This window comes from Oncorhynchus mykiss, chromosome 26 (genome assembly GCF_057628025.1).
Source record: "Oncorhynchus mykiss isolate SJ-2025 chromosome 26, ASM5762802v1, whole genome shotgun sequence".
Taxonomy (NCBI): Eukaryota; Metazoa; Chordata; class Actinopteri; order Salmoniformes; family Salmonidae; genus Oncorhynchus; species Oncorhynchus mykiss.
In genome coordinates this window covers 41396126-41410000 of record NC_143047.1, presented here as the reverse complement: position 1 = coordinate 41410000, position 13875 = coordinate 41396126, and positions in this window count along the sequence as shown.

Here is a 13875-nt window from a genome sequence, read left to right as displayed (position 1 = left end):
TGTTTATAATGTTGTGATACCAACATGAGGGTAATATACACTACCTCACTGGTACCCTGTTTATAATGTTGTGATACCAACATGAAGGTAATATACACTACCTCACTGGTACCATGTTTATAATGTTGTGATACCAACATGAGGGTAATATACACTACCTCACTGGTACCATGTTTATAATGTTGTGATACCAACATGAGGGTAATATACACTACCTCACTGGTACCCTGTTTATAATGTTGTGATACCAACATGAGGGTAATATACACCACCTCACTGGTACCCTGTTTATAATGTTGTGATACCAACATGAGGGTAATATACACTACCTCACTGGTACCCTGTTTATAATGTTGTGATACCAACATGAGGGTAATATACACTACCTCACTGGTACCCTGTTTATAATGTTGTGATACCAACATGAGGGTAATATACACTACCTCACTGGTACCCTGTTTATAATGTTGTGATACCAACATGAGGGTAATATACACTACCTTACTGGTACCCTGTTTATAGTGATCTGTATGTTGTGATACCAACATGAGGGTAATATACTGTACCTCACTGGTACCCTGTTTATAATGTTGTGATACCAACATGAGGGTAATATACACTACCTCACTGGTACCCTGTTTATAATGTTGTGATACCAACATGAGGGTAATATACACTACCTCACTGGTACCATGTTCATAATGTTGTGATACCAACATGAAGGTAATATACTGTACCTCACTGGTACCATGTTTATAATGTTGTGATACCAACATGAAGGTAATATACTGTACCTCACTGGTACCCTGTTTATAATGATCTGTATGTTATGATACCAACATGAGGGTAATATACACTACCTCACTGGTACCCTGTTTATAATGTTGTGATACCAACATGAGGGTAATATACACTACCTCACTGGTACCCTGTTTATAATGTTGTGATACCAACATGAGGGTAATATACACTACCTCACTGGTACCCTGTTTATAATGTTGTGATACCAACATGAGGGTAATATACACTACCTCACTGGTACCATGTTCATAATGTTGTGATACCAACATGAAGGTAATATACTGTACCTCACTGGTACCATGTTTATAATGTTGTGATACCAACATGAAGGTAATATACTGTACCTCACTGGTACCCTGTTTATAATGATCTGTATGTTATGATACCAACATGAGGGTAATATACACTACCTCACTGGTACCCTGTTTATAATGTTGTGATACCAACATGAGGGTAATATACACTACCTCACTGGTACCCTGTTTATAATGTTGTGATACCAACATGAGGGTAATATACACTACCTCACTGGTACCCTGTTTATAATGATCTGTATGTTATGATACCAACATGAGGGTAATATACACTACCTCACTGGTACCCTGTTTATAATGTTGTGATACCAACATGAGGGTAATATACACTACCTTACTGGTACCCTGTTTATAGTGATCTGTATGTTGTGATACCAACATGAGGGTAATATACTGTACCTCACTGGTACCCTGTTTATAATGTTGTGATACCAACATGAGGGTAATATACACCACCTCACTGGTACCATGTTTATAATGATCTGTATGTTGTGATACCAACATGAGGGTAATATACACTACCTCACTGGTACCCTGTTTATAATGTTGTGATACCAACATGAGGGTAATATACACTACCTCACTGGTACCCTGTTTATAATGTTGTGATACCAACATGAAGGTAATATACACTACCTCACTGGTACCATGTTTATAATGTTGTGATACCAACATGAGGGTAATATACACTACCTCACTGGTACCATGTTTATAATGTTGTGATACCAACATGAGGGTAATATACACTACCTCACTGGTACCCTGTTTATAATGTTGTGATACCAACATGAGGGTAATATACACCACCTCACTGGTACCCTGTTTATAATGTTGTGATACCAACATGAGGGTAATATACACTACCTCACTGGTACCCTGTTTATAATGTTGTGATACCAACATGAGGGTAATATACACTACCTCACTGGTACCCTGTTTATAATGTTGTGATACCAACATGAGGGTAATATACACTACCTCACTGGTACCCTGTTTATAATGTTGTGATACCAACATGAGGGTAATATACACTACCTCACTGGTACCCTGTTTATAATGTTGTGATACCAACATGAGGGTAATATACACTACCTCACTGGTACCATGTTTGTAATGTTGTGATGCCAACATGAAGGTAATATACTCTACCTCACTGGTACCCTGTTTATAATGATCTGTATGTTGTGATACCAACATGAGGGTAATATACACTACCTCACTGGTACCATGTTTATAATGTTGTGATACCAACATGAGGGTAATATACACTACCTCACTGGTACCCTGTTTATAATGATCTGTATGTTGTGATACCAACATGAGGGTAAGATACACTACCTCACTGGTACCCTGTTTATAATGTTGTGATACCAACATGAGGGTAATATACACTACCTCACTGGTACCATGTTTATAATGATCTGTATGTTATGATACCAACATGAGGGTAATATACACTACCTCACTGGTACCATGTTTATAATGTTGTGATACCAACATGAGGGTAATATACACTACCTCACTGGTACCATGTTTATAATGTTGTGATACCAACATGAGGGTAATATACACTACCTCACTGGTACCCTGTTTATAATGTTGTGATACCAACATGAGGGTAATATACACTACCTCACTGGTACCCTGTTTATAATGTTGTGATACCAACATGAAGGTAATATACACTACCTCACTGGTACCATGTTTATAATGTTGTGATACCAACATGAGGGTAATATACACTACCTCACTGGTACCCTGTTTATAATGATCTGTATGTTATGATACCAACATGAGGGTAAGATACACTACCTCACTGGTACCCTGTTTATAATGTTGTGATACCAACATGAGGGTAATATACACTACCTCACTGGTACCATGTTTATAATGTTGTGATACCAACATGAGGGTAATATACACTACCTCACTGGTACCCTGTTTATAATGTTGTGATACCAACATGAGGGTAATATACACTACCTCACTGGTACCCTGTTTATAATGTTGTGATCCCAACATGAAGGGAATATACACTACCTCACTGGTACCCTGTTTATAATGATCTGTATGTTGTGATACCAACATGAGGGTAATATACACTACCTCACTGGTACCCTGTTTATAATGTTGTGATACCAACATGAGGGTAATATACACTACCTTACTGGTACCCTGTTTATAATGATCTGTATGTTGTGATACCAACATGAGGGTAATATACACCACCTCACTGGTACCCTGTTTATAATGTTGTGATACCAACATGAGGGTAATATACACTACCTCACTGGTACCTATGTTTATAATGTTGTGATACCAACATGAGGGTAATATACACCACCTCACTGGTACCCTGTTTATAATGTTGTGATACCAACATGAGGGTAATATACACTACCTCACTGGTACCCTGTTTATAATGTTGTGATACCAACATGAGGGTAATATACACTACCTTACTGGTACCCTGTTTATAATGATCTGTATGTTGTGATACCAACATGAGGGTAATATACACCACCTCACTGGTACCATGTTCATAATGTTGTGATACCAACATGAGGGTAATATACACTACCTCACTGGTACCATGTTTGTAATGTTGTGATGCCAACATGAAGGTAATATACTCTACCTCACTGGTACCCTGTTTATAATGATCTGTATGTTGTGATACCAACATGAGGGTAATATACACTACCTCACTGGTACCATGTTTATAATGTTGTGATACCAACATGAGGGTAATATACACTACCTCACTGGTACCCTGTTTATAATGATCTGTATGTTGTGATACCAACATGAGGGTAAGATACACTACCTCACTGGTACCCTGTTTATAATGTTGTGATACCAACATGAGGGTAATATACACTACCTCACTGGTACCATGTTTATAATGATCTGTATGTTATGATACCAACATGAGGGTAATATACACTACCTCACTGGTACCATGTTTATAATGTTGTGATACCAACATGAGGGTAATATACACTACCTCACTGGTACCATGTTTATAATGTTGTGATACCAACATGAGGGTAATATACACTACCTCACTGGTACCCTGTTTATAATGTTGTGATACCAACATGAGGGTAATATACACTACCTCACTGGTACCCTGTTTATAATGTTGTGATACCAACATGAAGGTAATATACACTACCTCACTGGTACCATGTTTATAATGTTGTGATACCAACATGAGGGTAATATACACTACCTCACTGGTACCCTGTTTATAATGATCTGTATGTTATGATACCAACATGAGGGTAAGATACACTACCTCACTGGTACCCTGTTTATAATGTTGTGATACCAACATGAGGGTAATATACACTACCTCACTGGTACCATGTTTATAATGTTGTGATACCAACATGAGGGTAATATACACTACCTCACTGGTACCCTGTTTATAATGTTGTGATACCAACATGAGGGTAATATACACTACCTCACTGGTACCCTGTTTATAATGTTGTGATCCCAACATGAAGGGAATATACACTACCTCACTGGTACCCTGTTTATAATGATCTGTATGTTGTGATACCAACATGAGGGTAATATACACTACCTCACTGGTACCCTGTTTATAATGTTGTGATACCAACATGAGGGTAATATACACTACCTTACTGGTACCCTGTTTATAATGATCTGTATGTTGTGATACCAACATGAGGGTAATATACACCACCTCACTGGTACCCTGTTTATAATGTTGTGATACCAACATGAGGGTAATATACACTACCTCACTGGTACCTATGTTTATAATGTTGTGATACCAACATGAGGGTAATATACACCACCTCACTGGTACCCTGTTTATAATGTTGTGATACCAACATGAGGGTAATATACACTACCTCACTGGTACCCTGTTTATAATGTTGTGATACCAACATGAGGGTAATATACACTACCTTACTGGTACCCTGTTTATAATGATCTGTATGTTGTGATACCAACATGAGGGTAATATACACCACCTCACTGGTACCATGTTCATAATGTTGTGATACCAACATGAGGGTAATATACACTACCTCACTGGTACCCTGTTTATAATGATCTGTATGTTGTGATACCAACATGAGGGTAATATACACTACCTCACTGGTACCCTGTTTATAATGTTGTGATACCAACATGAGGGTAATATACACTACCTCACTGGTACCCTGTTTATAATGTTGTGATACCAACATGAGGGTAATATACACCACCTCACTGGTACCCTGTTTATAATGTTGTGATACCAACATGAAGGTAATATACACTACCTCACTGGTACCCTGTTTATAATGTTGTGATACCAACATGAGGGTAATATACACTACCTCACTGGTACCTATGTTTATAATGTTGTGATACCAACATGAGGGTAATATACACTACCTCACTGGTACCCTGTTTATAATGTTGTGATTCCAACATGAGGGTAATATACTCTACCTCACTGGTACCATGTTTATAATGATCTGTATGTTGTGATACCAACATGAGGGTAATATACTCTACCTCACTGGTACCCTGTTTATAATGTTGTGATACCAACATGAGGGTAATATACACTACCTCACTGGTACCCTGTTTATAATGATCTGTATGTTATGATACCAACATGAGGGTAATATACTCTACCTCACTGGTACCCTGTTTATAATGTTGTGATACCAACATGAGGGTAATATACACTACCTTACTGGTACCATGTTTATAATGATCTGTATGTTGTGATACCAACATGAGGGTAATATACACTACCTCACTGGTACCCTGTTTATAATGTTGTGATACCAACATGAGGGTAATATACACTACCTCACTGGTACCCTGTTTATAATGTTGTGATACCAACATGAGGGTAATATACACCACCTCACTGGTACCATGTTCATAATGTTGTGATACCAACATGAGGGTAATATACACTACCTTACTGGTACCATGTTTATAATGATCTGTATGTTGTGATACCAACATGAGGGTAATATACACTACCTCACTGGTACCCTGTTTATAATGTTGTGATACCAACATGAGGGTAATATACACTACCTTACTGGTACCCTGTTTATAGTGATCTGTATGTTGTGATACCAACATGAGGGTAATATACTCTACCTCACTGGTACCCTGTTTATAATGATCTGTATGTTGTGATACCAACATGAGGGTAATATACACTACCTCACTGGTACCATGTTTATAATGTTGTGATACCAACATGAGGGTAATATACACTACCTCACTGGTACCCTGTTTATAGTGATCTGTATGTTATGATACCAACATGAGGGTAATATACACTACCTCACTGGTACCCTGTTTATAATGTTGTGATACCAACATGAGGGTAATATACACTACCTCACTGGTACCCTGTTTATAATGATCTGTATGTTGTGATACCAACATGAGGGTAATATACACTACCTCACTGGTACCATGTTTATAATGTTGTGATACCAACATGAAGGTAATATACTGTACCTCACTGGTACCATGTTCATAATGTTGTGATACCAACATGAAGGTAATATACTCTACCTCACTGGTACCCTGTTTATAATGATCTGTATGTTGTGATACCAACATGAGGGTAATATACACTACCTCACTGGTACCATGTTCATAATGTTGTGATACCAACATGAAGGTAATATACTGTACCTCACTGGTACCATGTTTATAATGTTGTGATACCAACATGAAGGTAATATACTGTACCTTACTGGTACCATGTTTATAATGTTGTGATACCAACATGAAGGTAATATACTCTACCTCACTGGTACCCTGTTTGTAATGTTGTGATGCCAACATCAAGGTAATATACTCTACCTCACTGGTACCATGTTTATAATGTTGTGATACCAACATGAAGGTAATATACTGTACCTTACTGGTACCATGTTTATAATGTTGTGATACCAACATGAAGGTAATATACTGTACCTCACTGGTACCATGTTCATAATGTTGTGATACCAACATGAGGGTAATATACACTACCTTACTGGTACCCTGTTTATAATGATCTGTATGTTGTGATGCCAACATGAGGGTAATATACACTACCTCACTGGTACCCTGTTTATAATGTTGTGATACCAACATGAAGGTAATATACTGTACCTTGGCTCATGCTTCTCCACATTCAACAGAAAATATCTTAGATGGATCCCTCCCGCTGGAGTTGATTTGGTAGGATGAGGTCTCGGGTCATATCCCCTACAGGAAAGAACAACTAAAACATCAGATTCTCTCTTGGCATTCTACACATCTGTATGTTTCATTATGGTAAGGTTAAACTTTATGACTTTAGCATTCTACTTGTTAAAGTACACAGGTCTCAGTATGTACGGTCAGTCTATGCAAATATTGACCACAATGCACCAATAGAATAGCAGTTTTCTGATGGTCAAGTCATCCCTCAGATGAGTGGGAATTCATTCACATTTTGAGAAAAGTGATTTCAAAAATAATGTGGCAAAATCAAAGTGTACGGAGTGAGGTATATGAATGGGTTAGTCACTTTGGCTGACAGCATCTGCTAAAGGACCCCAGACTTATCTAGGTCTACATGGTTAGGGAGCAAACCATTAGACTGTCTCCTGTGGTAGAATTCTAACGGAATACAAGATCTCTAGATCCTTGGAATAGAGATTCTGGGAAAAAAAAATCTGCACTACTTTTTGAGATTGACCCAACACAATCAGCTAGTTGGAAAATTGTGTGTTTTTCTCACTACTACTGAGGGGGCAAAGAACAGGAGCTAGTCATAGAACTAAGAACATGTGAATATGTTTGCCTCTCGTACGATCAACTTCCACACCGCCTCCAAGAGAAGAAGACTAACTAATGCTGTTGAATGGAATACAGAAAGAATGTGATTTACTTTTTATTCTCTCTGCTAATCAACCGTGGTGTGGGCTGTCTCATTACTGAAATATTCACTGTGGGATCCGTTCCTATCTTCCATTTTCTGAAGTGCTGGGTAAAAAAAGTGAACAATTTAACTTAGAGGATACCAGCAATCTCCTTTATGCTCCCGAAAACGACCTTATTATTTAAAAAAAAGGGGTAAGAAATTACAACCAATGCCAGGGTGTTGTTCATAGGAACAAACTGTCCCAAAACATTTTTCTCCTCCTGTTTCGTTTGTCCTCACTCTCCTCCTTCTGTTTTTTTTTTGTTGTCAAAAAAGGATCCACACGTTAGCTACCTACCTACCTACTTCACTCTTTAACATTACAGCAGAGACTGTGAGAAGAATAGTGTTGCTAAACCTCAGAAATAAACCGTGAGACTGATGGTGGGTTAAGTGACTTGATTTAGGGCCGCGCTCAGCCACCTAAGAGAGATGGTGGAGCGATGTAATCAACATGGGGTCAGTGAAAAGCTCGTCTATTACAGGACTGAAAGGAGGTCCCATCACAGCTTTACTAATGGGCTTTTAAATAGACTTGGCTGAAGGACCACCGGTGGAGTCCCACCAGTCTGACTAGTTCAGAGACTCATTCCCTGTAATGCAATGCATTTTAAAACCAGTCTTAAAGGGAATTACTGTATAGTGGCCTTCATGGATTACAAAGTAAAGGTAAATGACATTGTGAACACACCTGAATGATCTCTAAAACTTTACATTAAAACAGAAGAACCAATGCTATGGTTTTAGGAATATATTTCTGTTGTGTCTGTTGTACCAGCTCTAGGGTCACAAAGCACAAGTTCTGGCCACTGGAGCCCAAAATTAGACACCATGGCAGAGCAGTGAGGGCCGGGGAGCAGAGAGCAGCTCATTTCATGGGCCAACAGCAGAGAGCTGCAGGACTTCCCACTGACTGGATAACACGTTGGGCGGAGAAGAGGGATCCTTTAGAGCGAGAGAGGGAGAGTTTGTGTGTGTGTGTGTGTGTGTGTGTGTGTGTGTGTGTGCGTGCGTGCGTGCGTGCGTGTGTGTGTGTGTGTGCATGTGTGTGTGTGTTAACAACCTCAACCCTCCAAAACCAGATTGGAAGAGGCAGCAAGCTGTTACAGTCCAGTCTTCCTGCATTTCCATCTGTCACACACCAGGTGGTTGTTGTGAAAAAGTGTGTGTTGTCGACGAACCAGTTGTAAACGCTCAACAGATAACTGACTTCTAGGTGCCTGATAACGGCAACCTGTTATCAAGTGGAAAACGTTGACATAGCCTACCACTCAAAATGTGTGCATCCACACGGTCCTGTATAACTGGTTACCCATAGCGATGATATACAACCCAGGCTACATAAATGGTTGTCGTGGATATCCTGGCCGTGGTTCATAACGACAGATACAGTATATCAACTACGGCTCTCTCATCATGTTCTCCAGCCAGTCATTGCAGACAGTCGTTGCTTGACCCTGTGAAGAGTAGATTATCCACGCCTAATTTCCTACCAAAGAAAAAAAGTGGGGACATTCTTTCCCTCCTTTTGTCAAGCTCCTGGACAGTCTGAAAATAGCAGCTGGGGAATATAAATATTTTAAAAGAATATGTAAAATTAGACAGATTTCTCAGGCTCCACTTTGAAGTGTTGTCATGGCAGCTGAGATGTGCCTCACACTCTTCAAGTGAGTCACGGTACTTCTAAAATGTCCTCGCACATCAGACTGCCTGTGACAGCATCTCCAGACACAAGAAGCCAAGCGGTATTGCTGTGCGGTTCATAACTAGGCGATTCGTCATCTTCTCTCCATGACCCTGCGAAGGTAAAAGAGTTTATGATAATCACACCACAGATGGGCTGCAGAGAAAAAATAGAAAATAAAGACAGGAAGAAATTGCAACCGGCTGGAAAGTAGGTCTGCTATTTTGAGTGTGTAATCATTCTTAGGAGGAAGTTGTGTTTCACTGTACCGTACGTCACTGCTAGGTCGATTGTTGGGCAAACTTTACCTCAGAAAGAGGCAGTAAGAACCCCCCTATGGAGTTGATATTTTCCTCCCAGAAGGGAGAAGAAAACTGTGATTTACTGGAACAAGCCTCTCTTCTGAATCTAGCTTTACCATCTTCTGGGACCTGCTGTGTAACAGAGCAATCTACTTTTTTTTGTTGCAAACTAATAAATACATTTGTAAATCAGTTTGTCCACATTAATTGAAATTAAAATGATTCTCAGTATTTCCTATTAGAATGAAGGTCGTTCTCTCCACATTGTTTTTTACCAACAAAAAATACCAGGCGTTCAACGTTTTTCACATAAAAGTAAAAATGTCACCTCCGGCCTCCCAGGTGGTGCAGTGGTCTAGGGCACTGCATTGCAGCGCTAGCTGTGTCACCAGAGACTCTGGGTTCGCACCCAGGCTCTGTCACAGCCGGCCGCGACTGGGAGGTCCGTAGGACGACGCACAATTGGCCTAGCGTTGTTCGGGTTAGGGAGGGTTTGGCCGATAGGGATATCCTTGTCTCATCGCGCACCAGCGACCCCTGTGGCGGGCCGGGCGCAGTGCACGCTAACCAAGTTTGCCAGGTGCACGGTGTTTCCTCTGACACATTGGTGTGACTGGCTTCCGGTTTGGACGTGCGCTGTGTTAAGAAGCAGTGTGGCTTGGTTGGGTTGTGTTTCGGAAGACGTATGACTTTCGACCTTCGTCTCTCCCGAGCCCGTACGGGAGTTGTAGCAATGAGACAAGATAGTAACTACTAATAATTGGATACTATGAAATTGGGGAGAAAAAGGGGGTAAAATAAAAAAAATAGAAATGAATCCATCCGCGGGGGCTAAAAGTTCACCCGTTTTCTCTAGTCTTAAATAACACTTTCCCATCCCTCCATTACATTGCATATCTCTCTCGATAGGGGTGGTGGGTAAATTAAATTACTTATCTCCAACTTCATTAACTCTGTTATCTTTCGGTAAGGCGCATATCCAAATTAGATTTCCATTAAACACCACAACCAGCTTTTTTAATACTCAACCGCACAAAGGATTTGGAGTTTTTTTTTTTTTTTTACACAAAGACAACTAAGCGTATTGGGTCGATGTCTTCCTGTGCCGAGCAGAACTGAGCTCTCTTTGAGTTGGCTGTGGTGACTCAGCGTGTCTCTGGTACCTAAAACTGCTGATCTAGGATCAAATTCGTACAAACATATTAGGCACAAAAGGTGTTTAAAGGTGTAAAAGACAAAGGGAGACAATAGCACATTGTCCACTGATGGAGAAATCAGCACCATGGAGAGTTCCACATGAAGCTGAAGGGAATCTGATGGAGAAATCAGCACCATGGAGAGTTCCACATGAAGCTCACAGTAACAATGGGGTTATGACCAAACATCTCAAGTTAGCACTGGGCTTTAGTTGAGTGAATCCACCATTAATCTGTCAGTTTAGGTGCATTCCATTTAGTTCGGCAGATTGGCAGAGTTTGCACGTTTGAGACCATTCAGTTGGTCCTTTTTTTAAAAAAAAAATTTTTTACCTTTATTTAACTAGGCAAGTCAGTTAAGAACAAATTCTTATTTTCAATGACAGCCTAGGAACAGTGGGTTAACTGCCTGTTCAGGGGCAGAACGATAGATTTGTACCTTGCCAGCTCGGGGATTTGAACTTGCAACCTTCCGGTTACTAGACCAACGCTCTAACCCCGTCCTAATGCGCCCTGTCTCTCTCCGAGGGTGAGAGCTGATGACTGCTACAGTGTGTCAACTCCCTGGGTTGTGTGTGTTTCAGCTGCACTGTTAACATGCGTGTTTGTTTGGTGGTGAGGACAAACACGCTCTCCTCTCCTGTGTGAGTTGGCACTATGGACTGCACACACAAAGACAAATGACACGGTGTAATTTTAGATCTTGTGGTTTCCAATCTATTTCTACACTGGACATGAACTAACCTCTAAACTGGACATGAACTAACCTCTAAACTGGACATGAACTAACCTCTAAACTGGACATGAACTAAACACTAAACTGGACATGAACTAACCTCTAAACTGGACATGAACTAAACACTAAACTGGACATGAACTAACCTCTAAACTGGACATGAACTAAACACTAAACTGGACATGAACTAAACTCTAAACTGGACATGAACTAAACTCTAAACTGGACATGAACTAAACTCTAAACTGGACATGAACTAAACTCTAAACTGGACATGAACTAACCTCTAAACTGGACATGAACTAAACTCTAAACTGGACATGAACTAAACTCTGAACTGGACATGACTTAGTTGGAGAGATGGTGCAGCTCTGAGTATTGGAAGGCCTGGAGGGACATGGAGAGACAGTGCAGCTCTGAGTATTGGAAGGCCTGGAGGGACATGGAGAGACAGTGCAGCTCTGAGTATTGGAAGGCCTGGAGGGACATGGAGAGACAGTGCAGCTCTGAGTATTGGAAGGCCTGGAGGGACATGGAGAGATGGTGCAGCTCTGAGTATTGGAAGGCCTGGAGGGACATGGAGAGATGGTGCAGCTCTGAGTATTGGAAGGCCTGGAGGGACATGGAGAGACAGTGCAGCTCTGAGTATTGGAAGGCCTGGGTGGACATGGAGAGATGGTGCAGCTCTGAGTATTGGAAGGCCTGGATGGACATGGAGAGACAGTGCAGCTCTGAGTATTGGAAGGCCTGGATGGACATGGAGAGACAGTGCAGCTCTGAGTATTGGAAGGCCTGGAGGGACATGGAGAGACAGTGCAGCTCTGAGTATTGGAAGGCCTTGAGGGACATGGAGAGATGGTGCAGCTCTGAGTATTGGAAGGCCTGGAGGGACATGGAGAGATGGTGCCGCTCTGAGTATTGGAAGGCATGGAGGGACATGGAGAGATGGTGCAGCTCTGAGTATTGGAAGGCCTGGAGGGACATGGAGAGACAGTGCAGCTCTGAGTATTGGAAGGCCTGTAGGGACATGGAGAGACAGTGCAGCTCTGAGTATTGGAAGGCCTGGAGGGACATGGAAAACAGCTTCTTCTCACATGGTTAGAGTCATTATCCCATTATAGAGCTAGAATTAACAACTTCACTCCTTTCTCAGCCGTCTCCCTGTCTCTGCTCAAATTACTCCACAAATTAGCTGTGCTGAGGCCTTCAAAAACCAATTACCCCCCAGGATCACAAGGAGCCTGGGACTGAGTTTATCTCAATGAGAGAGTCAATTTGTTTTCCCTGTTTTATTCCTTTATTCAAATGTAAAGGTAATTTAATGCCACAGCAGATGTGGCCTCTTTGTTGGTTGGCGAGCCACTAGGATTGCAGCAACATGAGGAAGAAACACAGCCCTTGAGAGAGAGAGAGAGAGAGAGAGAGACATTTGGTCTTTCCAAAACCCTTCATAGCTTCCCCGCTGGTCAGTATTTTTCGAAACCCAACTTCTCTAATCATCTCATGGAATGCAGTAACGCTCACTCTCAGGAGGTGTCTGTGCCTGAGTGTGATGATGGCATGGGGGACAGTATTTACCGCCGCTCCACATCGCTATCTCCAGCTGTGTTTATGCAGCCATTGCATCAGCACGCTAGCTTTGAAGCTAGGAGAGAGAGAGACGGGCGAGCACCGAGGGAGAGATCACCAGTATCTTCTGCTTGGGAGAGTAATGACATGATCATACAAACAGCAGGGGGGGAATTTCCATACATCACGGAAACACAACGCTGTCTGAATGAAAGATCTCTTTTTGTTGTGTTGTGCAAATTGTATCTACGTTTTCCCTCAGAAATATGCATCTTAATATATATCCGTGTTGAAATAAATAGATTGGACCTG